This window comes from Vidua macroura, chromosome 4 (assembly GCF_024509145.1).
Source record: "Vidua macroura isolate BioBank_ID:100142 chromosome 4, ASM2450914v1, whole genome shotgun sequence".
Lineage (NCBI taxonomy): Eukaryota > Metazoa > Chordata > Aves > Passeriformes > Viduidae > Vidua > Vidua macroura.
The window spans coordinates 51220269-51232490 of record NC_071574.1 but is presented as its reverse complement, the minus strand read 5'-3'; the positions used below and the strand labels follow the sequence as shown (position 1 = coordinate 51232490).

The window sequence follows — 12222 nt, the reverse complement described above, 5'->3', positions numbered from 1 at the left end:
AAGGATTATACAGTATAAAGGATTTCATTAATTCAGAAAAATGTCTTCTGAAGTATTTTTCCCACAAGCCATTAAATATTGACTACTACCCAAATGAAGTAATACTGTTGAAATTAAAATAAGAAATGCCTGAAAAACTCAAAATGCTCTTTTTGTCATCTAGTTATCTCAGAAGATGAGTAAGCCAAGTGGAAGCAAATACAGTATTCATTCTATAGAAAGAGTCCTAATGAAGCTGTAGTGAATATAAATTTAATATGTTATTTTAAATGTAGCACTTTCATGCAATGAAAGCAATGAAATCAAAGCAAAATGAACTCTGATTTTTTGACAGAATGGTATAATAGAAGCAATAGGATACAAAAAATCATAGGTATGAGTTGAAAAGGAAAAAATTGTGCAATTTATATATCATCCATTAGGAATTTAGCTCTACTTTGTTTTTGCTAATTTGAATTGCCCCTTAAGTATCTTTCATATCCGTTACTTACATTTTCCTGTTTTCAGTGTTGTGCGGTGTTCACCCATCCTTTCTGCCCAGAAGAAATGGAGAAAATACTGGGAAACAGCAGGAGGACTTTTCAAGTACTATGTGTATCTGTCTCTTTCTGATACAGATTATCATCACTGATGGTAGTGTCCAAGGTCAGAATAGATACTGCCCTATAGGATTCCACCCAAGCTCAGGCTGATACAGTATTAACCTGTGGAATACACTGAGCATCAGATGCTACAGAAGGCGCCTTCCAAGAACTTTGCAGTAAGCCGATGGGGCATATCTATTTTAGGGCTATTGTGATGGCAGATTTTAGTATTGTTTCAGAGTTCAGAGTGCCCATGTATGATCTGTCTGCACATTCCTCAGGGACACCGTAAACTTTAGACACTGCTACCTTCGGGCAATTCTCTGTGTGTGTCTGTGTGTGTCTGTGTGTGTGTGTGTATGAACTGGCTTAATCAAGTGTGTGTGTGTGTTTGTTTGTGTGGCTTGGCCACACATCGGCCTGGAAAACATGAGCTTTCTTTCTTGGGGACAATCTTCCCTCCACCTAGGTAGTAATTTTTACACAGCTGGAACAACTAGCATCTTTGAAACTTCCATCCTTCTGCCAAGTTTAGTTAAAACTGGCTCAGTCATTTAATGCCAGCAGGGATGAGAACTGTCAGGCAAAGCATACGGCCATGCAGGCCGTATTTCCATGCAGAATGAGGCCCGGTAATGGCTGTGGATCTCATTACTGCATCAAACCTGCACCGCCACGCCTCGGCAATGGCCTGCTGCACCCTTAAATCAGTTTGAGCAGTTGGAGGTGCATCTGGCCGTCACACAGTCTATTAATTTGGAAAATTATTCAACCTCTGGATGGCAGCGGTCACTGGCATTGCGTGACGAGGGCAGGAAAGGCTGCATGTGCTTGCACATGAGGCGGTTAGGACCGGCTGCCTCAGCACCGAGTGCAGGGTCCTGAGAGGAGGCGAAAGGCTGCGGTGTGCATTACCACAGGTTTATTTCACTTAAACGGGACAGAGGGCAGCTACGGAAATGTTTGGCTTTGTGCTTTTGGAAGAAAGACAAAGACACCCAGGGACCGGACGAGGCGGACATCGCCTCCTCTGCCCCTTGCCCTGCCCCGCCGGCAGGGGGCGCGCGGCGTGGGCGGCGCCGCAGCGTGAGGGGAGGGGAGGGGAGGGGAGGGGAGGGGAGCGGCCCCGGCCCGCCACCCGCGGCCACGCGCCGCTCCCGCCCCGGGGCAGGAGGCGGGGCCCGGGACGGGGGCGTGTCCCTGCATGGCCCCGCCCCTCCCGGGCCGCCCGAGCGCAGGGAGGGGCCGGAGCGGGGCCGCGGGGACGCGAGAGCGGCGGGCGGGAGCGCCCAGTGCCCGCGGCTCCCGGCGGAGCGGGAGGGCTGGCGGCCGCCGGGCGGGGCGGGAGGAGAGGGCACGGGAGAGGGTGCTGGGGCCTTCCTTGCGATTTTTTTCTTTCTCCGCCCCCTCCCAGCCGCGCCCCCTTCCCGGACCGTGAGAGGTGAGAAGGGCGGTGGGGGCTCGGCAGCGAGGGGAGGGGGCCGCGGCTGCCGGGAGGGGGAGGAGAAAGCGAGAAGGAGGAGGGCGAGGACCGGCGCCTGTGAGGGGTGGGGGCGGGTTCGCCCTCACCGCCACCGGGCTCCCTCTTGCCGGCCGGCTGCGGAGAGGCGCTGCGGCCGCTGCCCGGCGGGGCCGGTGTCCGATGCCCGATGCCCGATGCCCGGGCTGAGCGGGGCCCGGCGGGAGCCGCGGCGCTCGGCGGGGCAGTACCGGCGCTCGCCCGAGCGGGGCGGGGCGGGGGCGGCGGGGCGGGACACGGCGCGGGGTCTGGTCTCGGCGAGACGGCAGCCGCTGTGTCCGGTTCGGTCCGAAGCGGTCAGAGCGGAGACCTGGTAGAAGTGCACTGACACAGCTCTCGGGGACTTAACCCCGTGTGTCTTAACCTTCACGATCACAGCATGAAATAGTGGAAAACAATTTTTTTTTAAATTTGAGACTGGTCGAACAGATAAGAGCAGTGACTGACTGCCGCCTCACTACGTGGGGAACAAAAAGAAGTGTTGAACATCAAACAGCTGCTGATTATATACATTGTTGGTTTATGTTTTTCCTTAAAGCGTGTTTGTGGCTTAGGGCTTTGAGCTCGGACTGGTTGAGCTTCGTGAAGCCCAGCCGAAGCCCAGCCGCCCGAGGCTCGTGGTCGGCTTTTTAGGCAGTAATGTCAGAACAGTAAAAAGGGAAGACTTGGCTTTGTTGTTTCTTTTACTTAAAAGTTGATTATGAAATCGCATGAGCTAAACTCCAAATACAGTCATCTTTTGAAGAAAAAATTATTTCTCAGGTCTTCTGTGAGCATAAACAAGAATAAAAACTTGAACTCATGGTAATGTTGGTGTAGCTTTTCTATCTAGACAAACTATGTACTGGATAGGTGGATCCTTTTTAAAAGTAGATTGCATGAAGTATTTTCATGAGCAATAATCAATTTTGCCAGAAATAATCTGATCATTTCTCATAAAGGTCTTTTTGCCTGGGAATTTCCAGGGGCATTTGTGGCTTAGTATTTAAAAACAGCAACAAAAACAAACAAAAAACAAACAAAAACACCAAAAAAGGCACCTTTTTCCTGAACTTTATAGGTGCGTTCCTGATAGGGCAGATTGTATTCCCCTTTCATGGTTTTCCCATTTTCCTCTTGCTGAACAATGCTAGGGAACATATTGCAGGATAAAATGAAAATAATAATAATAATAAATAATAAACCTAATCTGAGTCAAATAGTGTTTTCTTCTGCCACGTGTGAACTTCATTGAACCATCCATCCCTCAGTAATTTCCTCTGCATGGGCAGGTCCACTACCGAAGACAGCATGTTTATACCATGGCAGTAGACTAACACATTGTGTTTCACAGAAATGCAGTAACTGCTAATTTAAAATAGAAAAGAATTTGAGTGAAGATGAAGAAAATCTTCCATTAGACCATTATGGTCACACAGTAATTGCAAGCTGTTGCTACCAATCACAGTTCATATTGGTGGACTTGTTCCAATTCTCTGGACTTTTGTATCACCCATGCTTTTAAAAATATTATTGTTTGCTTATGTTTATGTCTTGTGGTTTTGTTGATATAATTCAGTGTTTCGTGATGTGGTGAAGAAGATTACCTAATTAGACATAACATGACCCAATATTGGGAGTTGCTACACCTCTTAAGAAATTATAGTATGATTTTACATTTCCCTTACAAAATTCTTACAGTTTCCTCTTTCCATAGCAATTAAATTGCTTTTCCTTACAGCAGTCTTACCAAGTAGAAAAGTGCAGAAGTTACAAACCTGACTATCCACTGCTTGCTTTTTGTCATAAGAACAGAACCTTTCATTCAAAGTTAGCAGCAAGGCAATGCTGCCCATAGACACAAGTATTATTGGGCTGTGTGGCCTTAAGTCATATGGCAGAGATGAGCTTATGTGCTCCAGATGTGAGAATGAGGTGGTATTACCCTTCAGAGACCTGCAAGGTTCTGGAAGCTAGTAAGAAAGATCAGACCATGGGAGGTTACATATTAGGTATCACATTATGCATGCAGGTATCATGTAAGGCTACTTTCTTTCACTTCAAAGTGCATATAGTAATTTGTTTGGTGCCAAGCCAAAAGGACACACATACTATTTCAGCAGGCTAGATTTTTTGAGCAGAGTCTAACTTTGGTAAGAAACTTTTTTGTGACGTGTAAATAGGTAAGGGTTGAGAACCACTGTAACAGTAAATGTGAATTTTTATAGAGATGCTCCATTTAGGGAAGCATGTGTACTGGTGGTACCTGGCTTTATTCACCAGTGCAGTCAGTGTTATTCTTTGGCACTAGTGTTCAGCTTAAGTGCTTCACGTGGCAGATCAGTTCTTTACTGCTTTTCCCTTCAGGGAAGGGAATCAAAGATAAGTGTGGCAGTGGACTAAGGTTATTATTTTTTTTTTTCAAGAGGTAATGTCTTTAAAAAACAGTATTTCTTGAGAGTTTACATATTCACACTTCATATTAATTTCCACTCTTTTTTGTGAGTCTTTGTTGATGGTTATGTAACTTGAAGTTGTGGAAGGAGCTAAGGTGACAGTTGTGCAGTGACACACTTTTAGCATCTTCCTATCAGTAAGAATCCCAAAGCAAATTGAAAGAAGTTCTATCTGAACAGAGTAGGAAATCTGCTTTTGAGATTATTCCTTTTTTCCTCCCCTCCAGTGGGTGGTTCTTACTTGTATTTTTCTTTCTCTAGATTTTTTTCTGCTACCTCAGTTTTTCTTGGAAAGAGGAAGACAAATGGAACTACATGATTCTTTGAACAAATAGAGATGATTCTGGTGTTATAGGTAAGTATTGCATTTACTCAGTTCTAACAGTAAGTTATGCTACAAGGAATGTGATTTTAGCCCACAAGGGTACATACTCTTCCTTTCACCTGAAACTTCATCCTTTTTTTTGTCTAATGTAACACATCTTGCAAGGGCTTCTTTCTGGCAAGTGTGCATAAGCAGCAATGACTTTGTTTTTGTGGGCTTCACATGCTAGTGTTTGGACCATTTTTATGTGATTTCAACACTTGTGCTTTTTATCAAAGCATGCTTTGTAGAAGACTGTCAGCATTACTGTAAAGTTCAATTTTGGTATTTTCAAAGTGCATGAGAAGCCTTTGCATATTGTAATCATTATAGGAAAAACAGGAAAATTTATACAGAGTCTGTTAGAGAAAATACTGCTTTTTGTAGTAATTAATATGAATAAAGGCCCACCAAATGCACAATCAAATCTCATCACTCAGTAATACTGACTGAGTTTCACTTTATTTCATTTTTTTAGCAGCAGAGTAGTAAAACTGTTCCAAGTGGAAGTAATTGTCAAAGGGAGTAGCTTTGACATTTGCACAAAGGAAAAGGATCAAAGAATGTTGAAAGCACGAATACATGCAAGAATCTAGCTTTATCTGAACTCTCTATATAGTAAAATACTGCTGAAAAATAAGTGCTAAGGGTGACAAAAGCAATCCAATTAATTTAGAAATACTAGGTTTCACTAAAGTGAAAAAAATTCACTTTCTCAACTGTGAGATGTCTCTGCTTTGGGAATGTTGATAAATTCCTTCAGAATTTACTCATGTGATACAAATACAGAAGAGAGATGATCTTTCTCCCTGTTCGTGTCATGATCAGTCACATTGTTTCCTTCAGTCAACCCATATCCTTGTTGGTAGCTTCCACCACAGATGATATCAACACTTTCTTGAGCTTAAAAAATTATAAGAACTGCTAAGGTTCCTCAGAAATTAGTTTGTGAGCAGGCTTTGTATTTTCACAACTTTGCAGTAGTTCAAAATGTGGTAGCTCCACCTACCAAAGTAGCCAACCTCCTCCAGGCTGTCAGAATTTGTGCAGACTTGACCTGCACCCTTTCTACAGTGGTCATGAAAGTTGAAAGGGATTTGAAACAAATGCCAAAAATGTACTACAAAGAGAAGAAACTGAAAAGGTTGATAACTATGGGATGTGTCTTTATTCACACTTACTGCAAGGTAGAATGACTAATTATTGAGCAGGGCTGCTGATTTTTAATTATGTCTTGTAGACTTGGCTGGCATTTTTCCAGAGGACAAATTTCTGTAAAGTTGATTATTGATTTCGATCTGTTGAGAGGAATACTTTGCCAATTAATTACCTTTTCTGGCAGTTCTAAGTGCAACTGATGTTAAAAATGCTGGTGTCTTCCATAACAACTGGATATACTTCAAAAAAAGTTTTTGAGTGGTAACTTGGATTCTTCCAAAAGCATCCATCAGATTATCAGGGTAAATGGAAGACTGTTCACAAAATTGTACAGGATGTTTTTGTAATTTTTTTTTTTTTTTTTTTTTTGAAAATGCATGTGTCTAGGCTTGTCTCACTGCCTTAGCTGATGCTTTTGTCTAGTAGCAAACATACATTGTATTGACTCTATTGAAAAGAACTCAACAATGATATGATCTGTCTAGAAGAGATTTGAGTTGGTTTGGGTGGAAGTAGTATCATTTATTACAAATAAAAAAGTTCACATTATTCTGGGACTTACTTAGCCTCAATCTCAGAACAGAACTTGTCAAAATGAGGCTAAAGTATAGCCTTAAAACAGATTAAATAGTCACAGCACCTGGCTGTGTCATATGATACATATTCACGGTGTAGAGTAAGAGAAGACTCAACTCCATATAGGTTTACTAACCTGAACTGTAAAGAATAAAAATAGTCATATGGCTGAATTAGCCTATTAGTTAAAAGTTTATAAGTACCGTGCATGTGGTGAGGAGATGTAGGAGAAGTTCTTAGGAAGATGAAATTTTTATCACTGATTTTGATGGTTGGATTGTTTGCAAGCAAGTTCATACTTGTTAGCAGAGTAGATGTTTTATCTTGACTTTTGCATGAATAAGCCATTAGACTGACAGTTGCTGTGAAGCATCTTATACTGGTTATTCTTTAGATCCATATGCATTTGTCTGGTAGATAGATAAAATGTATTCTAATGTTCCAAAATTTTTTAATTTTTAGAACTTTAAACTAAGGAAGAGGAGCAATGGACAAATGATTGCAGATCCTCTAAATCTGAGGAGATCTACATGCAATAGTACAACATACTATTTTGTAAGTTTTGTAATTTCTAAGAGAAGTACATTGTATTTCTCTTAAGAAATGGCTAGAATTGATATGAGAGAATGGGAAAAAAAAAACACATGCTAAGCAAATAATTGTTTTTTATCAATTATGCTTTCTCCTTCTGACAGTCTAGCAATCTGAATTCAGGATTTTTCCCTTTTTTTGAGTATATTACTTCAGTAATGGATCTCATACCCCTGAGAGTGCCAACAGTACCCTGTGTTCTTCCTGTCACTTTATTTATATTGCTGGTGTCTAATTCTTGCTCTCTGTGCAGAACTGGAAACATTTAGAGGTTCCTTTAAAACCATGGGTAAGGCAACTAAGATGGGATCAGTTCACTGTTTAGGATAGCTGAACAGTTAGCTCTGCAAGTACTTCAGTGATTTAATATTTAAGGTCAGATTTCTGCCACTGTTGCTTCTATCCTTAAGCTCATTTCAGTTTTACACAACCATGGAAGGGTAGGAGCTCAGAGCTGTGTTTGAACAGTCAGCTTTTGTGTTGATTTCTGTTTTACTTTGTTTATAAATCCTGGGCTTAGGCGATATGTAACCACCCAGGCTAAGGCAGTTGTGCATGCTCAGAAGAAAAAGATAGGCAGCTTGTGAGTCTGTAAGTTCCCAGGCAAGTTTGGTTTATGTCTTGTGGTTTAGTCAGTTCTTCCTAATAGCATTTCTATCTACTTCTGTCAGAGTTCTGTCAAACTCTGACAGAACGGAGCCCTTGTTGCACTTAAATTCCTGAAAGGTTTTGAAAATATGGGTAGGTAGGAAAGGCCAAATAAGAAATGCTATTTGACCTGCCAGCTGATGAGCCTGCCTGTTCTTGGTCTGCATATGACAAAGAATTTGCTTGTCCTGCCTGTTCTGGTGCCTGGTAGGGAGGGATATGCATACATGTGGGATACATGAGGTGAAACATGCAGAAGAACTGTAGTTGTTGTCAGAAGAGCTTGTAAAATAAATCATAGTGGGGAATCTGAGATTACTTTCACATGAAACTGGAGACAGAACAAAGAACCTAAGAAACCAGTTTTCTGATTGTGATTAGGAATACATGGTGACTTGATGCATAGCTTAACCTGAGATTTAATAGTATCCAAGTATAGAATGAAAAGATATTTTTCTTTATGTGCCTCAGATACATGCTATTTTAAGCAACATTGATCCAGGCAGTGGACTAGTTTTGTTTTAGAGTGAAGAGGATAGTTAAATGTACTGTGATTTGTTCTGCATTTTTTTTCCCTGATAATACTTCCTTGAACCAAATCACTAGTAAAGTCAATGGAAGCCTTTAGTTAACATCTCCAATATAATCATCTTGCTTTTACAACTTTGTGAAGCTTATTGTAACATGAAAAATCTATCACCAAGTCACAATGTTTGTAATAAAAGCAAGGCATTGTGTTCTTTCCTCAAGTGGGGTCACCAAGAGCAAGTTGCCCAGGACCATGTCCGGACAGCTTTTGAATTTCTCTAACAATGTAGACCCCACAACCTTTCTGGGCAACCTGTAGTCAGTCACCCTCACAGTGACAAGGTTTTTCCTCATGTTTAGATGTTGTGTTTTAGTTGTTACCTATTGATTCTTGTCCTGGACACCCCTGAAAGACATTTATTTATTTATGTATATTTATTTATGCACATTGATGAGACCTTCCTGAGTCTTCTCTAGGCTAAACAGTCCCAGCTCTCTCAGACTTTCATCAGACAGAAAAGCTCCAGGCCCTTCATCATTTTAATGGACCTTCTTTGCACTCCTCCCCCAGTATGACCATATCTCATACAGCTGAGTAGAGGGGCAAGATCACTACCTTCACTTGCTGGCAGCACTCCTAATGCAGGCCAGGGAGCCATTAGCCTTCTTTGCTGCAAGGGCACACTACTGGTTCATGTGCAACTTGGTGACCAGCAGGTCCTTTCCTGCGAGTTGCTGTCCTGCTATGTGACCCACAGTGTGGAGTTGTTCCTTCCCAGGTGCAGGATTTTACCCTTCCCTTTGTTGAACTTCATCAAGTTCTGAAGGCTGATATTGCTAGGCAATACCTCAGCCTTTTCTATATCCCGTGTCACCAGGGCCCTGCCCCGTTCAGCAGCAGGCCCATGGACAGAAGACATTCCCTAGACATTCTTTTGTTATCTGTGTACCTACACAAGTCCTTTATGCTGCCTATGATACCTCTTCTGAGATTCAACTCCAGGTGGGCAAATGGTGGTAGAAATCTTTATATTGAAAGGATTTCTATAAGACTTTCTCTTTGACATCTGCAATGTTATGCACAATTGGGTTCTAAAAATGTTGTAAGTCCAACATTGATTCTTTAAATAGAAGTTGTTTTTCATATTTATGAGACATTATGATTCTCATAAGCATTAATCATGATACTTACAGATTTTTATATGATTCTTACAAAGCATTCTGCCTTCTAGTGTGATTATTGTTGGTTTTATACTTTGATCACGTGTGTTGCCTTTCTGTGAACCCTGTTTTCTGCAACACTACTTTTGACTTGCAATGATCAATTGCATACAAGGAATTCCAGATAAGATCACACCACTTGTTTTATAAATATGTAATAAGATATATTATCATATATTATAATATATTATCTCTTATGCAGCTTAAAGTTTCAGTTGGGGGGTGGGCTTAACTGAAGCTGCTAATTAAACAGAAGTCATCACTGAGAGAGAAATTAGTCTCTTGAGGTGTTTTTTGGTATTAAATGATTCATTTAGAATGCTCAAATCTGTGTCTTGATGTGCTTTGCTTCGGTAGCTGTGGCATTGCATAGCTTGACATTTAAATACTGTGTAAACCTTTTGCCCACAGACCTCTATGTATTTCTCTTAGAAGTTTATGTAGTCTGGCATGGAGTACTATGTTGCATTACCTAATCACTTGCAAATCTGCTTCTTCACTGGTTTTTTAATGTGTTTTTTAACCTGGTTGATTTTTATATGGTGCTTAATGTAGAACTGTGGATAGTTGTCATTTTTACCAAATAAACATCCACTCTGCTGTTGACAATGTTGATAGTGTTATCCTTTACCCATCTTTCTGTGAGTTTTTGAGGAAATCTGAATACTTCATAGTGAATTAACACTGCTGCTGTCTTGGAAGATGTTAAAATATTGTCTTAGTTTACCCAGCAGATCTGCCTACAGAAGGAAACTATCTACTTGTTATTTTATTTTGATTTGCCTCAATCTTTCAATCTGTCCTTTATGGTCTTTTTTAACTTTGTTAGGCAATACCTTCCTAAACTGGTTCTAAAGAATGGCTTTACTTTCACCAGGACGTCTTTAAGTGTCTGCAGAACAGTGTTTTTGTCACCACTCTTTCCTAACAGTGACATTTCTAAAGGAGATGATTAGTGCTGGACTATTACTGTCTTTAAATTTGTGACTACCTTGTTTCCATTACAATTGGTGCTCCTAGTATTCCTGGAGTAGATGAACTGGCAATCTTGCTTGTCTTCACCTTGTGTGTTGCTACTTGACCCTTTTAGTACAGAAAACTGGTTCTATGTTTTCAGAGACTGGCCCTTCACAGTGTTGTCCATTAAATTTTAACTTAAAAACAGCATCTGACCTGATGAATTGGAATACTAATTTTTTGAGAGTGAATAAGCTTACTGTGCTGTTTACTGAGGAACAGCTCTACACTATGGCTTTATTTGTAGATGGTGTAGTCCCTGATGATGCTTCAGTATTAATTGAATAAAGCAATGTTAATGTTTTAATCCTAAAGAAATAAAAATGTCTTCAATCACAACTTCTGTTGTGTGTGAACCAGTATGATATTTGAGCTTGGATCTAACAGTGTAGTCTTGTATTTCATGTGAAAATCTCTCTTGTTCCCCACCCCATCCTTAGCTGAATAAAATAAACAGCAAGCCAGGCAGTTGTTCTGTACAGATCTTTTCATGCTATTGTTAAGCTGACTGCTCCCTCGGGTTTGGAGGGAAGTGTACAATGCAAAGTGGCAGAAAGTTGCAATGAAGTACCAGTAATTTGGCTACAGCTCATTTCTGCCAGTCAGAACAATGAATTAAAGTACACGAAGTCAGTAGCTGTAGGACGTTTTCCTCTCTTTCTTCTGAATGAACTGTGCCATAGCTGCTGACCCAAGGCTCTTTTCACATAACCGTGAACCAGAAGTGTTTGCATTTATATAAAACTTTGGGATAGGAGTGATTATTGTTTTATAGAATCATGAAGCATTAATATAGCAATCTTCCTGAAGTCTTTGTTGAGCTATTTTTGTAACTTTGGGTCTGGAACACAGGAATAGGGAAGGAAAAAGAAAGTAAATATTTAACACTTCTTCTAACATAAGCATAGGTATATCAGAATTGCAGTTTGAAGTTCATCCATAGTGGTTTTCTTTGAGCAGTTATTTTAATGCCTCAAATTAATATTTTAAAGTTTGGAAATCCCATTTTTAAAAGTGTTAAATTTTGAATGCCTTTTAATGCTTTCAGTTTGTATTTGATTAATTGATGAACATCTTATGGTCAGTGAACATTTCTTATGTTTTCAAATACACATCTAGGATCACTAAACATTGACAACATTGTTTTTTCACATCCTAATGAGTCTACTTATATCTAAAACTTATCTTTTTATATTTAATACTTTTGTTAAGCATTATTTTTTTCAAAAAACAACTCTACAACTTTATTGTAGTCACAATAAAGACTTTATGTAATTATTTTGACACTTACATTCTTAATTGGCACTTAAAAGGATCCTTAATATATTCTCAGGACTAGCTGAGCTTTTATGGCCTCTTTTAAAATTCATTTGACACACTAAATACCTTGAATATATTATATCTGAATTGCCTTGAAGTTGAGTGGTGAAAGGTTTTGGACCCAAATTACAGTAGTGACAGAAAAAATGTTACCATGAAAAGTAGTGTTGAAATTTAAATCTTAAAAGTGCCTCAAAAAAGTATTCCATATACGTGTTTGCTTATTTGAAAACTTTATTTCCTTTGTCAAGAAAAAGGAAA

The 12222-nt window shown here is 40.1% G+C and overlaps 1 protein-coding gene across 2 annotated transcripts in view; it reads left to right on the top strand.

Moving 5' to 3' along the window:
* Positions 1–1939: 1939 nt before the first annotated feature.
* The window catches only part of KLHL5 (kelch like family member 5), a 49833-nt gene continuing 39550 nt past the window's right edge, over positions 1940–12222 (top strand). The window contains exons 1-2 of one of the 2 annotated variants that reach the window (XM_053976144.1): positions 1940–2025; positions 4800–4893. The gene's annotated coding sequence lies outside the window, so the exon portion shown is untranslated. Of the gene's footprint in view, positions 2026–4799; positions 4894–7142; positions 7192–12222 lie in introns of those variants that run through there. The other variant, XM_053976145.1, reaches the window with a different exon arrangement.